General features: G+C 33.7%; 1 long non-coding RNA gene across 1 annotated transcript in view; it reads left to right on the forward strand.

Annotated features, from left to right (window-relative positions):
- The window catches only part of LOC147910252 (uncharacterized), a 322,413-nt gene that overhangs the window by 166,782 nt on the left and 138,597 nt on the right, over positions 1-17,034 (forward strand). The window lies entirely within an intron of this gene.

A 17,034-nucleotide genomic window follows, 5' to 3' on the forward strand; every position in this document is an offset into this window, starting at 1 on the left:
GTTTTAAATGATACATAGTAAAATGCGATACAAATGTGAATTTTTTTCAGGTCTCACAGAGTTCTGTAAGAGTTCTGGTCGATTTCGCCGATCGCTGACTTGCCAATAGTATTTGTATAGGCATTGGAAATGAGATTACACGGATTTCTTTAGGACTTAGACGCGATTCGCGATAGTCTCGGTTGCAATCGCCGCTTCCAAAGACGCACCTTTTCAGAAAAGAACGTTCGCCTTTTCGTTTACGAGTATTTCGTGGTTGCATTTTATCTCCGACGCACTTGAGCGCGTGAAACAGTAATCTTTATATTTCTGCTTGTCTCGAGGTTACCAATTCTCGAAGCTGCTGGTAATGCGTTTCGATAAAGCAGTATCTGAAATTTCGCGCGATCGAGACCGCAATAAGAACCCCTCGATATAATATACCTTCCGGTTTATATCTTTACTTCAGTAATAGGCTCTTAAATTTTTTTCCAGTTGCTTAGTTTCTCATTTGTTGCCGTTACGTGTGTCTTACTTATTCCAGATACATTCTATGAAAATAACTGCGCAGACTGCTACATGATTTTTTTATTCGTAATTAGCATTTATTAATAGTTTTAATTATCGTTTTCTAAATTTCCGGTTTTTGATTAAGAATATTCAAAAAATTAATTGCGAAATATAAGATTAGTTAATGTGGAATCGATTTATAACACAATAAGAAACAAATAATCAGAGATTTTATGTTAATTTTTTAATTTGAAAATACATGAACGTTTTAATGATACATATTAATTAATTAGAAATTGAAAAGTAGTCTACAAGACCCGATACAGTGAAGTTGTTATTGGAAGTTAATGAACAATCAATAACAATAAGATATGGACACGAGAACATTCGACCATATTAAGTCTCGTATATGTTACTCTTAATAATTTTTACTGTAGTATTTATGACGATAACTAATTTATGTGATTATCAAATTTATTTATATAATTATTTATTTATACTGAAGAAGATTCAAACTAGAGAGGGGAGGGGAGGGAGAGAGAGAGAGAGAGAGAGGGGAAGGGAGAGGGAGAGATTGAAACGTTTATGTGTCTCTTTTAATAAAGAATTTATAATTACACACTCACAACCTGTGTCGGCTCTTAAAGGCTACTTTTCCATTTCTGATTTATTCATTAGAGCCTTTTACTTGATTTATATATTAATTAATCTATAAATCTCACTTTAAGAGTTACATTTATGTAGATGATTTTTTTGTTACAGAGTAATCATATAAATTATTTTACAATTATGTTTCTTCATTTTTGTTTAATATTAAGATATGTAAATGAGTATTTGAAGGTATATGAATTATACACTTGAAATTTTATTTTCAGAGATAAAGATTGTTCTTGACGTAATTTCTCGCACATTAGCGTTCGCAAATCTGATAAATGACATGAGTTGCGTTTATATATTTTTAGGAAACGTTATTTTATATGTTAGCCAACGTCGTTACAAGGCAAAGTCTTCCTTGAAGGATTCTTCGCGTTCTTCTCACAATTCCGATTCTTGCTACCGCGGACATTCGGATGATGGAGGTGGAAAGCCATAAGGAAGGTACGACGAGAAATGATTTCTCGATTCTTCGTCGAGTCACGACCTCTCTCTACAAACGTCTCCTCATCTCGGTCTTGTGTTGTTTGCGCTCGGTTTATGCTTGCGGAAATTTCTCCCCCTATGCTTCTGTGAGAGAGAGAAACGCAGCAACCCCTTAAAAGTTCCTTTCCGTTTACAATTAAAGATTAGCAGCAACTTTTATTATTCGGATCGGAATCAGCATGGGATATAAATGCCCGAACTTTTCAATATTCTTGATTACACGCACGAGATAAAGCGAATAAAAAGATGAAAAGAATTTAATATAATAATGGAAATTGATGCAAGTTGCGCATTTATCGCTCTGTCTTTTTTCTCCTGTCATGGACGTCGACGAACCGAGCCTTCGTGATGGAATAGGACGCGAGGTAATTAAATGGACTGGTCATCCGGTCGCGAGGGTCCATCGTTCTTGTGCGCGCGTATTCCATTAACCGAGAAGAGAGCTCGTAAGTCTTCCTGGCGGGCTTGTGAATCGCACGGCGCGCATGCATACGTGCGCGTTTGCTCGCGTTAGCGCAAGAGTAAGGAATGGATGGCACATACAACCCCGAGGGAGAATAGGCAAGAAATTTAAGAGGATTCTCTTTCTATCTTTCTTTGTCTTTCTATCGAGGCGCACATGCCATGAAACGAGGCGTTACACGCGTGGGAGAGCGCATTACCGCGAAACACAATGCTTGTTCAAGCATTGCCTGTGTGAAACGGTGCGTCAAGCATCACTGATTCGTGTGCTACTAAGCGGCGAATTCTTCTTTTATATGTTATATATTGTTTGCGTTAAGCGGTTCTCTATTGAAATAAGCGGAAGGAAATATGTTTAATCTATAGCCAAATAATTTATCTTTAATCACGTTTTTCCTTCCTATTGTGCTATTTCTGAACTGTATTTTTTATCTTTTACAATAATGTATTGTTTTTCGATAACACATTTCTCATTTAACGGAAGAAAGTGTTGGAAAATATATTTTATTTTCTAGCAAATATTTTATCTAAAGTTGACCTTATATAGTCATTACACTGAAAAATGTACCAAATTTTAATATTTTTTATATTTATGTCGTTTTGTACAGAAAAAATGTAATCGTAATATTTAGTTTCAGTTCGATTAGTTTTCGTCATCAAATAAATTTTTTGTTTAAGATTTTATTACCTTTGCCAATTTTAACATTATATTTATTAAATCGCATTTCAGAGGGTAAATTTTCGAAGAATTTCCGATTAATTTTTTTATTTCATGTATACGATTATGATATCGTGTCATTTATAACGTATTTCTTGACAAGTAATTAATTAGGTACTTTAGTGAAATCAACAACTATTCTCATTTATCTTATCACGTCAAAACATATCATGCAAATACAACGAAATTAAATTACTTTATAAGTATTAAGTGATCATTAAATATTAAAAATTTACAATAACGAACGTCCTACTTACTAATCATATCGTCAGAATGATCTTTAATGTTTAACATTGTTTTGGGGGATACTTTCATGATAAAATAATAGAAGTATATAGAGAGCAGATATAGTAAACAGAGAAACGTTAGAAAAGGAAGTCGTTACAACTGCGACAGCTGTGCACAATTTCTCGCCTGTTTATATTGCCGTGAAATTGACTTTTGCGTAGGAAACATGATTAAACTTGTTTAAACTCGTTATACAAGCATGACAAGAAGGCTCGACAAAAAAAGACGCATCCGGTTTTGGTACAGTTGAATCGATCTGCACACGAGGCGAATCGATCGAGGGCATTTCATCCGGCATTACTGAAGCGATCTATAAGATACCGTGATAGAGATTCGCCGTCGTGCACTTTATGCTCGATTCACGAATCGCAATTCATGGTCGTCCTCATTTCTTCGACCGATCTCTCGGCGCAACGGTAATCGGACTTTCCTCTCTTTCTTAATACACCCCTTGGATTTGCCGTTATTCGCAACAAGTCTCTTATCCGGATATGTGAAATCGCAACGGCGCGCGATCGCGGATGCGCGACGGTAATCGTGCAAAAGCGTGAATGGAAATCGTGATGCTCCTTCGGCCCCGGGCGATTTTGTTGCAGCTGTTAATTCTTCGTGAGGCGCGGACGCTTAATAGATATTCCCCCGTCAGGACCATGAAGATTATTCGTTGTACTCTGTTTTTCCTGACGTTTATGCAACGGGTTCTTATCCACGCCGCAACAAAAGTCCCTTTCGCCCTACTGGCGTGAGGTAGCAACTTGAGTCGTTAGTATTTCCGAGAGGAAAGATCGCGATCGTGATGATGCGCGGAAACTATAGTCGGTACAACGAAGGAAGAAGTATCCTTTGTATAATCGTTGCGCTTCGGGATGAAGAAAAAGTATATCCCGTTCCGTCGAATGCCGGCCGCTACAAAGGCCGAAGCGAAGAAGAGAGAGTGTTGGAAGGACCGCATTGAAGAAGCGTAGAAATCGAAACCGAGCGAGGCAAAACCGCTGCGGCCAAGCGGTTACAGGTTGCAGCGTCTCGGGATGCGAGAAAGACGGGAAGCGAGATAAAGAGAATAGAGCAAGAGAAGAGGATCTCTCGATTCGCGCACGGTGGCTTTAAATGCATGTAAAACGCGTGGAGTGCGCCGGCAAACGCGGCGCTACTCCAGAAGTAACAAAACCGCTAAATTATCGGCTTGTCCCGGAGCCGAGTCAGCCTGACTGCAACTGCGAGCGGGCGAGGTCTCTAGATAGGCCTCGTCAGTATTCGAAGGATTATGAGTGAAGCTGATGTACATAAAGGATTCAACATGATAGACGTGAGTCATAATACGCGCAGTCGCCTACCCGTTGATCAAACTATTTTTTCTCCCATCTCATTCTCGATGATGAAGGTGTAGCGGCGATACCTGCGTACGTACGTAGTAATTATGTACGCCGTGACGTCTACCGAAGCCAGAATTCAGGATTCTTATGCGCCTCTCCTTTATATTCCTTCCTGTCGTAGAACACTTTGAATTTGCCATTAGATGAAAATTTCTATATTAAACAAGGTATCTTTACGACCATAATGTGAATACACAATTACGGGAATAATGAAGAAACGAAAGCCTTGTACGGTCTGAGCCGGATCCCGAATGCTTAAACGATTCGATGTGAATTTTACCTTTATATACATATTCAATCCTGCAAACTGTACCGAATTAACTGCACGAAATTAATTTTCAGTCTTGAAACGCAATTATAAACAGAACTAGAGCAGTAATATCTCAATTAAATTGACAGCAATTTAAGCAATGTAATAATATTGATGCTAGGAATTTTACACTGTAAATTCATAATGTTAAATTATATTCAATTTGAGTTATTTTTAATCATTTATACGTTGTCATTGTTTTTGCTCAATATCGTTAATTTAATTAAAATGAAGTTAAACAATTTAATTTGTGATGTATTAAATTTGACTGAAATTTAGCTTGTTATTTCCTATGGATTGATTTTCTGAGAAAAAGTGTTTCATATATAATTATATATAATTATATAAAATTATACATAATTGTATATAATTATTTTTAAAAATGACATATTTTATGTATAATTATATATAATTATAAATAAAATATATCTATATATATAACATTTTTTTGCCGGGTTACGATTTTTCACTGTAAATTTTTAGAAGTGAAATTTCACTTCTAAAAGAAGTTAAAAGGTTAAAAATTAAAAATAACAAACTGTTATTTAACTCAAGGGATTGAATTACTATTGTCTCTTTGATGACAATGTAGAAGGATATTAATAGTCTAATGCTAATAAGAATCTTAAAATCTATTAAAAATTTCTACCCAATTGTAAAGATATACGACGTGATATTCATATCACGTAAGCGTTTATATTTATCATCATAAGGTTTACTGTAGCTGAAATCTGTTTGAGTTCCATGTATTTATATTTACTCAGTACTATGGCTCTAGTAAACTTACGATCTAATGTCGGGATGTTGAATGTGCAATATCGCTATCATGATAGTACCTAGAGAGAAGGACATAAGTAGCTGAGCTAAGTCTATAACGCCGCCTGTAGAGAATCGTGATGTTCCTCGCGTGATCTTTATTGTAGTCACGACTTATTTCTATGGTTTCATCGAACCGTGACTCTTGATCGAGGTGACGAGAGATCCTAGATCTTGACTAACGGAAATCTTGCATCATTCTTGACCCATTCTAACACTATACGATATTATCTTTCCTATTTTCTATCGTTTTCTCTAATTTTCATTTATTATTTTAAAAAATTTTCTTTATCTTTTTTTTGTGCCTTTATCTTTTTTAATGTTATCTTATATTTTAAACAATTTTTATTTTTAACTTTTTTACATTGATAAAAAATTAATTGAAAAATTTACTTAAAAAAAGAGAGTAATACATTAACAATGTTAAATATTAATAAATGTATGTATTCTCCAGCATTTTAATTATAATTAATAATCTAGCGAGAAATAAGAATAGAATAAATAATAAAAAATATTATTATATTGTCATTAATTGTTATGTGCAGAAATTAAGAATTTTTTATTCTTCATTTGTCTTGAGATGTGGATGTCTCAAGGTTCTTGGAAACGAATGTAATCACAGAAATGCAAGCGGTAGATTTGCATATTTCACGGATTGAGGGCCGCGTTGGGGCAAGGTGAGGCGCATTAATAATCACAGAGATCCATCTTCGAGGAGTAATTTCGCGCCTCGACGTGTATCGAAGGGCAACGACTGACAGAGTACATTGCGATGCTCGATTAATTGGAGGATAACCTTCCTCAGCGGTCAGTGTCATCTGCACACAACGAGATCGTTCTGTATATGTACTCGGGATCCTTTCGATATGCGAAGGTAAACCATAACTATAAATGAGAAAAGGAAGAGAAAGATAAAAAAAAAGGAAAATGCGGAAAGAGCGACGATGAAAAGTGAGAAAAACGTAAGTGAGGCTAGAAAATGAGAGAGAGAGAGAGAGAGAGAGAGAGACGATACACGAGCCGATTAAAGTATAGAGTTCATGTACGCTCGGAGCATCAGAATGTCGGAACGTCACTTGTGGAAACATTTACACGGCCTCTTCTCGTTGAACTAATAATACATGTAAGTTCACTCACAAGGTTCATAATCCGTATCACGAGCAATGTATACTCTCTCTTTCGTTTGACTCAGCGCTTACCAAGTTCTGCGGCAGTATGTGCACAATGGACAAAGATTATGTCTACTACTGTGTCGCTCGCATTGGGGAATGGAGAACGAGTGCCTCGAGATGCATTGCCGAAAACGACTCTGTAGATTACGCTATTTCCAGAAAGTACGTACGTAACAGATAGCTGCTCGGTGAGTTAACTGTGTTAGTTCTGTGACGGGAAGGTAATGACTCTTGAGAATTATATGTTTCCTTCCTAATTCGCCCTGATCTTGGATGCGGAAAATTAAATCTGACATTTTAATAATTTGACGAACAAATTCCTGTAAATAAAATATAACAATAAATATAGAGATAATGCTACAGAGCTGCTTTAAAAATAGAATAAAACAAGATAGATCAACGTTGATAACGGAAATACTTTTTAAAAATAACTTTTAATTGATAATACTTTTTAAAAATAACTTTTAATTGATAAGTTATTTTAGTAATATTTAATAATAAATAGGCTCATATGATATAAGTCATAAATAAGGAATAATAAAAGCCTTTAGAGCCAACTCAACATTAGACAAACAAGATCTTGAGCTCCAAAAGGCTTTTATTATACTTTGCAATTTATTTAGTAATTTTTATGTGGATAATTTTTATTTCGTAATATTAATGTAATTGATAATAAGACAAAAAAGTATTAAAAAATTTTCTTTTAATTATTTGAATAATGAAATTTCATTCTTATAATGCAATTGTAAATGCAATATAATACATTATGTGGAATACGTAAAAAAATTTTGTAATCATGTAATGAGTTGCATGCCATAAATTTTGCTGACAGTTGCAGTCTAAAGATAAAGTCTTAATCGATATAAATGTATCGCTTTTGAAATAGTTTATTATATATAATAGGTTCTTGATAATTATCATTAAGTGACGTTCTCTCGCTTTACCTTGACGAAAATATTCACGGATGGCAAAGCATCCATTAGATTATCTACGCGCCCGCGGTAACGTTCGACACTAATTAAATGCGAGGCCTAACAGTGTTGCGCCGCGTTACGCGTGCGATACGCGACTTTGTTATCCAATTGCATCGTCAGCATCCGACGCTCATCGAGTCTGACCAGAAAATCGATGCCTCGAAGCGATCATCGTTTTTATTCATTCTCGGTTATGCCCACCGATCTCTTCCTGCGCGGATCATAAGACTGATGTGTTCATATATCATCGTCATGAAACGCATGTTTTGAATCTTCTCAGGAAAGTACATACTATATGGTGGGATTCGATAAGATTACTTTTGCGTTTTTAAATTCATTTAATATTTTAGAGAAGATGTCGATTAGCAGAAATCGAACGAAATTTTATATTAAATTATTTCATCGAACACTAGAGAGAAGATTTATGCTTTTTAACTAAATATAATTGACTGCTAATATGTCCTATTTATTATAGCGAATTCTTATATTAAGCTAATAAAATTTGTAATTAATTAATCACAGGGTTTAATCACAGTGTTTAGTGTTAAATGAGCGATATATAGGCTGTGTTCCAAAATTCACTATCAGTGATGAAAATGTATAGTACACGAGACGTAAACTGTAAATTTTCAGCGCTAACAGTGAATTATGGATCACAGCCATAGCTCATATCATTTTCAAGTATTTTTGTCTTTAATGCAAAAGTGAGCGTTGTTATGCACTTTATTATCTACCGTTCTTTCTATTAGATTATATTCTCTGGAGAATGTACCGTGTCTTTCGCGAGACTCGCTGTTAAGTCATTGAATGCCTTACTATATTGATCGACGTTCGCGATTGTAGCTAACTCATCGCCACGATGATTTGCAAGTAATGTGAAGACAGAGGACGATAATTAAATTCATCAAAGAACTTTAAGCCATTCCGCTATAAGAAGAACTATATGATCGTCAGATAAAACATTATTTTTAACCGTTCGAAAATAAATAATAAGAAAGTATTATTCTTTAGGGAGTAGATTAAACTAAAAGTTATTATAAAAGAAAGTTTATATGTATTTCAAAATATTGCAGTGTTGTTTTTTTACCCAAGATAATTTACCTCATTATTATTATCGTTAAAGAAAAATCAGTATTATCAGAAAAATTGTTATTAAGTATTCACACGATAAAGATGCAATGCATCTTGCATTTATCATTTTGCATTTATTATCAAGAATCGTTGCTCTCTTTTAACAGTCTAAGTGCTAAGATAACCATTAATAACATTCATATATCTTAAATACTCTTGAAAATTCCAACACGTATCGTGAAGAATACAAATGAGCGGAGAAACCATTTAGCATACACCTGCGTTCCGGTCACGTTGGATATTAAAGGGTTAACGGTGGTATCGAGTCTAGGCTAGAATGCAAAAATCCACGGCACGTTTGTGTAGCTCATTAAAGAGGCCTGTTTTCGCTAGATATAAGATACGAAACTGGTAGTCCGTCCGAATAATTTTCATAATTGACAGACTCTCGACCGTGTTCTAACGGCAGTGAGAAAGTCTAGAAAAGTCGTGCATGCATCGTAACATAAATTCCGCCGATAATGAGATAGGTAAATATCGGTTGCCACGCACGTTTAACCAGAATACCTTGGAACGACTCGGCCGTTCTCGGCTGGGAGAATTATTGAATCCATCCGGTCGCGCTTAAATCGATGCACGATGCACAATCCGTTCGTTTCTTCTCGCTGTAGGGCTGTATGGCCCTCGGCCGTGCCGCTGCATTGCCGCTTGGAACGAAGCGATGATCCGGCCCACAGCTATGCCATATACGCATATACGCCATGCACGCGGGCGTTTCATTACTCAATTAACCGGCCCACGCGCCATACGCACCGCGAAGGATGACGACGTGCGTGTCGTTCGGCCTGTACAGGTAAATCGAGTGGCAGCATACCGAAGTACGTACACGATACTTCGTAAATGTGGAGAACGGCGTCGCCAGCTCAATGATATGCGAATATTCCCGACCAGTAATCAGCGAGTCGTGCCTCGTGGAATATAGGTACGTCGCAACTTTAAACGGTCTCTCAAAGGCTCGAATGGTCGGATAGGTGGTAATAAACAAGACGTTGTATTATTACCATTATTATTGTTACTCGTATTCTGCAGCTGTCGATGGCGAGAGAGAGAGATTTCACAATTCAACAACCTTGAGAGAGTAAGGGACGTGCCAGCATCTCGTGACAATATTTAAAGCGACAGCCATATCCTTTGATCAAGACGATGCCAGAGGGAAAACATTCCTCGAGCGATATCAGTGATTCATATTCTTTTATGAATTTTTTTAAATAATTAAGTGTCAGAATATCGAAACAAATATGATTTACTGTTTTAAGTTGTCCATGTAAAATTGTCTATACAAAAAAGTTTTATTAAAGTGCATCAAATTTTGAAGAAATCGAAAAATCATCATTCAGGTGTCGACAAAAACCTTGTAAAAACACGGTATTATTTTTCTTAGAAAAATTTTTATCTCTTTGTACAAGTATATCTTTGTATATCTTTGTATATACATTTTCAAGTTTAGTCACGGTCACCACCTGGATCTCTGGACGTCATAATTACGCGCACGTAAATTATAAGTATATAACTAATAATTTTCCGCAGTAACTGGTGTAACTAGGCGGGAATAATAATAAAGATCGTTAACCCCGCCATTGCTTGTCGCAGCGTTGCGTTATTATTATTGCGTTATTATTGCGGGCACCCTAGAATTGTAGGAACTTTACGCGTCGCGGCGGCTCCCTCTTTCATCATATTGTTCGTCCCGTGACCGCGACAATTTACTCGTCCTTGTTGCTTGTCGGATGCTTCGTGCCCCGTGACGAGAACGGGATCTTGTCGAGGCTCAAGATTTTACGAGCCGTTTCCGCTAATTTTAACGAGAAACAGTTAAATGTCCCGAGCGTTAGAGCGCGGACACGAATGTTAAGGAAGCAGCACTTCATGGTTTCAGGACACATACCTACGCAAACGCTTGCTCTAAGTTACTCGTTTATGTAGCTCATTGGTATGTTAGATCGACCGTTTGTCGCGTATGTTTGCGCAAGTACTGTTCGCCGAACATGAAATCGATGACCTCGGAGGTAAATCTTTAGAACTTTAATCCAGTTCGCTAAATTTCCTTTATTTCTATTAGTTTTAATAGATATTTAATATTACATATACAATTAATATTGAAAAATTATAATATTTATTATAAAATTTAATTTATATATTGTTTTGTTCACAAAAATCACGTTAAATTATTTATCTAACGTCGATATACAGAGTTGAATAAAGAATTAAAATTTCTTTTAAATATATAGTAATCTCTCATCAAATATCTGAAAGAATCGTATTCCGTGTCGTAGCTTATAATAATATTTAAACTGTTCTTGACAAATGAGCGAGCGAAGAAAAATATGAAAGAATGGAGGTCGAGTGTCGAAGTGGGCGAAGACACACAATCGGTCGCACATATGCTAGGCTAACTGTCATAGGTGATTACATCAATCTCAAGTCAAGACAGCTGGTACGGTACCGTGAAGCAAGAAGTACGGTACACTTAGCATTGTTCTTGAATTACGGCTTTAGTGTAATTGTCCTTAGAGGCATGCTCGCGATTTTATAAGTCTCGTCCGTTAGACACGAAAGAATAGATGTCAAGTAAATGTCGCACATAAATTTTCTTATTATAAAACCTTTTACAGGTCTTTTTTTTAGAATGTATTTTTGGTAGAATATTCACATAAAAGAATTTGTAATTTTTTTGTTAGTTTAATTAATTATATAATATGATTTTTTTATAACAAAATTAACAATATATATCATAACTTTTTTGTCTTGAATTTTTTTCTTTTAATCACAATCTATGTATTAGATTGTTTGAACCAGTATATGAATCTTAAGAATAAGAATTAAAAAGGAGAACTAATATGCCATTGAACATTAAGATTTAATTATAAGTAAGTATAACAGCCGAAAATAATTCACGAATTAAAATGTTATGAATTTGTTCACATTTTTTATTATAATAATTCTAACGGATCTTCATGCGGTGATGGATTTAATATACTTAAAAAAAAACAACAAAATGGGAAAGCTAATTGTATTGCACAAAACACAATATTGTTATGAATTTCTTAAAGGCTTTTATGTGGCTTACGCAGTTGATGAGCTCCATGTATTCAATGGACAGTACATCGGTTTTCGACAAATTATTATAGCTGAATAAACGAACCGCAGCCAATTCATTGCGCCTCGTATTCAGGAGTGCCGTGCAAATAAACTATAAGACTTTTTTAAGGTCCACTTGGATTTGTATTCTCGTTCGTGTCGGTGGTCGCTCTTCCAATATAGCGTGAGATCTCTCATTTGAAGCTTTACTGAGCAATTTCACGTCAAGTGCATCGCGACACGAAGTGATACTGATCGCATAAATTTGTATTCACAAAACGTGTTCTATGTTATGTGATTTATGTGACTTTAGTAAGTTGCTGATAAATCGGTTGCTTAAGAACTCTGTTTCCAATAAACGATTCGGCTCTAAAGGGTCGATCGATGAAATCATTTCTTCTCTTGTCACGTCTATCAACTTTATCATTCACTATCCTTGATCTTATATGAATCATACCTACATACGATGATTAAACTTAGAATTTGACATTTTGATTTTGTACAAGATAAGAAGATATTTCCTAATATCTAGATCTTTCAGATCGTTAGGCATCAGTAATGAATACTTTTTTCTCATTTTGTCTTATCTTGTAATTTCATTGCGATATAGGCGTATATAGTAGTTAGTTTTCATGTAAACTACTATTACTAATCGAGATTAGATGTGATTCTTACCCAGGGCGAGAAAGCCAAGCGTCTCATTCGCTTCGATTTTACCGTTTTCTTATAGTTTAAGGTTTAATCCTCGCTCAAAGTTATCATATGTCCCGACTTAGTCGTCATCTTGAAATGTAGGCTCGTTTGACAGACTCGAATATTTTATCATGGGTTTTACAAGTGGGAGTGTTGTACATTGTCGCGTGAAAGACGTATTAATAATTAATTCGCGTGTAATCGTAATTAACTGTGTTTTTCTCGAGATTTATACAAGTCTAAACAGGAGTTTAAGTTTGATAACTTGAGAGCAGGAGGTTTATATGGAAGATGCAAAAAAAATGGGCGTCGGCGAAGCAACTTTGTGATATTTTTTATTTAAATAAAAAAATCATTTTTTCTGTTTATTTCGATTATTTTAGTTCATTTAATGATTTAAAAAAATAATTAGAAGAAGATTTATACAGTGTGAATTTTACTGGATTAGCCAGCAAGGATCGCTTACAAAGTCACGAGTTAAGAAATCATTATTCCATTGTATTAACCAGTACACACGTCATATAATTATAATCACTGCACTTGGCAACGAAATGATTTTACACAAGTTCAAACAGAATTTAAAGAAAAATTTATAAAAAAGGAATTTTTTAAATTTGTGTTAAACTATAGGCTAAGACAGTTCGGATTGTTAAAGATATTACGGTTATTAAGAAAATTGGGGATATTAGTCAGTAAAAATACTAACATTGTTAAAATTTTTAAAGGTTTAATAAGGTAGATGAAATATTTTAAAGTTAAAATTATTTTTAAAGATTAATTTTTTTGAAAAGTTTAAAATTATATATAACATAACATATTACATTTTATCATAAATCAAATAATATTAAGATTGTATGTGTTATTAGCATTTAATATTTTTAAAATATTCAATGAAAGTAAATTATATTTAAACGTAGATAATTATTCTTTTATTTTATTATTTCTATTTATAAATTATATTCAATACTGATAATATTAATTTAAATTGTAATCTATTAAAAATGATATATCAAATTGATAAAATATTAGCATTAATTATGTATATATTTCTAAACTATATAAAATTATAAAATTAAATTTTTTTGTTTTTAGTTTTTTGATTCATATCAAAATATCAATTTACAAAAAATTGAAATTTAAAAATAAAATAAAAATAATAAATAGTTAAAAATTAAAAATGCGCAAAGAATAGAAGACTGTCAATTAGAACTGATAAAAGTGCTGGAGAGACTTTATAAATTGGTTCATTGTTATTGGAAAAAATTTTAATAAATTTAAATGACTATTTTGGTTTCCGCGGAGATGACTGATTTGCACAGTCATTTGAACTTATGTTAGCAAACTTACGGTCTGATCTCGACATTCTCAACACATTGCGAACGCACACACACATATGTGCTTTTGTGAGCAATAGTCCAATGAATAGTTGAAGAAAAGTAGAAGTAAAAGCCAATAGTCGCCGACGGTTTGCTAATGCATTTCCGATGTACATCCGCTTTGTAATCGACATGCGAACCTTGGACAGGCCATTCCAAGATCAAGGCACCATGAAACTGATCACTCTGTTTTGAAAGCACGATCTTGTTCTCTAGAGAGCATCTCTAACGACGTATTCTCGGATATAAATGTTATCAGTGGGATTCGCTTAGCGAAGAGAACATTTATTTTTTGTCTTATTTTTTTCTCTTATTTTTTTATATTTTTATAATAATACACTGAGTATCAGTTTTGTTAAATATATTAATAATTTTAATGTTAATGCCGTTCAATCTAATATTAATAAATTTTATAAGTAGACAAACGAAAATAAGAATACCAGAGTATGAACGTAATATTATATTTTTTTTTACTAAATGAATTTGCTCTTTTTAATTCAATTTCTGAAACTTGAGATAAATTTTAAAATAAACATTAGTTTCACGAGTTACGTGCTTTGAAGTTTACTTTTGCCCTGGATTTTATATTTAACGAAGAAAATGAGAAAGAGTACCTAAACTTTTTCAAGCAATTTGTATTTTTATTGATTTAATAAGATATACATTATAAGAGCATCATATTTTTAAAGAAAATCAGTTTTGTTTGATCATTTGGCTATTTTTATTGATTTTTAATGAAAATTTATTAAAAATGTATTAATTATAAAAAATAAATATAAAAGCTCTTTTATTCAAAATGTTTTGTCGAAATATAATGTAATGTGTAAAAATAAAGTAAAATAAATTTTTCAAAAATGAATTTTTAAAATTATTTATATTTTTTTCAAGAAAGAAGGAATTCTTATATTTGTAAAAAGTTAAAAGTTCGTATATTTTATCTGTTTAATTTATCTGGTTAACACAATTTTTACTGATTAAAAGTAAAATTAAAATAAAAAAAATAAAAAATATAAATATAAGAGAGATGCAAGAATCTTATGATTTTTTAATGTTTTAGAATTTTTTGGAATTACGAATTTTTTAAATTTAATTTGAGTAAAAATTCAATTTCAAGTTTACAGTGTCTATCTTTTAGTTATTTATTTTTTCTATCTACCTTTAATATTAAAAAAAAAGCAGTGTTAAATTTTAATTCTTTAAATTAAAGAAATTATGAATGATGGTATTATTCTGTAAGTGTTCATGAAAGTAAGTTAATTTCGAAAAAATAATGAATGAAAAGATTTCGGATTTCAAATTTATTGTAAAAAAAAAAAATAGAACATATATTAAAGTAGGAGCATATATTAAAAGCAAGAGAACGAAATGAAGGATCGAAAAAGACTGAAGACGAGAAACATAGGCAGGACCAAGCTGTGTAGGTGGATAACCGCAAAATGGACAAAGTATTGTATATCTGTCTCAAGAGTACGGTGACACATACTTAGTGTGAGAAGCAAAAATCGGGAACACGATATTCCACTTGGCGCGCCGGATCGTCCGTGGCATAGCATAGCATGGCGGGTTAAGAAATTGAAATCGATTTGGTGAATCTTTCTCTTCGATGGCCGCCGCGTCAATGTTGGACGATTTGCAGCTAATTGAGATTAATGCCGGCCGCGAATTCTCCAAGATAAACGAAAAGTCCCGCCCCGTAGACGGGATAACTGCGGTGATAGCTATCTGGTACAACGGTTCGCGTTGTAACAAGACTCGTGCGTACTTAACTGCTCCTCAGAACGAGACGAGTACTGATAACTGCCACGGTGAACGTGCTGTGCGTGCCTGTGTACTTCAGTACCTGCCTGCCCGCATACCTGAGAGAGAGAGAGAGAGAGAGAGAGAGAGAGAGAGAGAGAGAGAATCTGTCGTATCTCTTATCGAGAAAACGAACCTTTGTCACCTTTGTCGATTTTGAATTCACTTTACGGTGGTGATCTTTCTTCTATTCGCTAAGCGATATAACGTATCGATGTAAAGATTGTTAATCGAGGCTTTTATTGTCGGCGAAAGCGTGAAATAGCATGCACACATTAATCTGTATAAACGCGCATGGCCAGATGAGAGATTCAAGCGATTGGCTCCGCTTCGACTAGCATCACTAGTAAAAACTTTACGCTCACGTAATTGAATTCTCTCAAAATACTGTTATGTCCCGCGCGTGATCGATAAGGCTGCGGTTATAGTGGACGGAATATATCTATGTGGGTACATCAAACTATAGATCACTCCGATGAATTTAGAACGAATATTAGAACTAATCAAATATATTGAGGGATATATATATATATATAAAATTATTATATTAACAAGATATATATATATATATATATATATATATATATATATATATCTCCCTTGTTAATTATTCTATCAGTTTTCTTTTGTGTTACCTAATTTCGTTTAGATTAGAAAAACAGAATTAGAGTCGAAAATTTTTCCAAAAGTTACAGTATAAATTCCACTTTATGTTATTAATGTAACAGTGTAATGTTACACTATTACTTTGTATTTAGCAAAAAGTGTGTACAGGTATAATAATATTAAACTGAAATATGATAAGAAATAAAAGAACATGTAATAATTATTAAATCATCCTAATTATTCAGAATATTGATTCTATGGCGCACATGGAAATTATCTAATATATTATTAATCATAAAATATTGATTATCTTGACATTGTTTCATACTTTCAAATGATAACTATTGTGTATTGCTTTTTCAATTTTCAAACACATAAATCTCTTCTCAATCAAAAGATATAATCGCGGCAATCGAGGTAGGATTATATGTATCTCACAGATCTGAAAAAGTTAATCGGTGATTTATTATTGGCCTAGCTTAGTATATTGTGTCCTTTCTCTTCAGACTTTGTCTCAATCTTTAGTGAATCGCGCGTCGCTACGAAAATAGTTTAATTATAATGATTAATATTAATAATCGTCTCAATTTTATCACTCATTCTCATTTCTT

Source organism: Acromyrmex echinatior, chromosome 3 (genome assembly GCF_024713525.1).
Source record: "Acromyrmex echinatior isolate Ae372 chromosome 3, ASM2471352v2, whole genome shotgun sequence".
Classification (NCBI taxonomy): Eukaryota; Metazoa; Arthropoda; class Insecta; order Hymenoptera; family Formicidae; genus Acromyrmex; species Acromyrmex echinatior.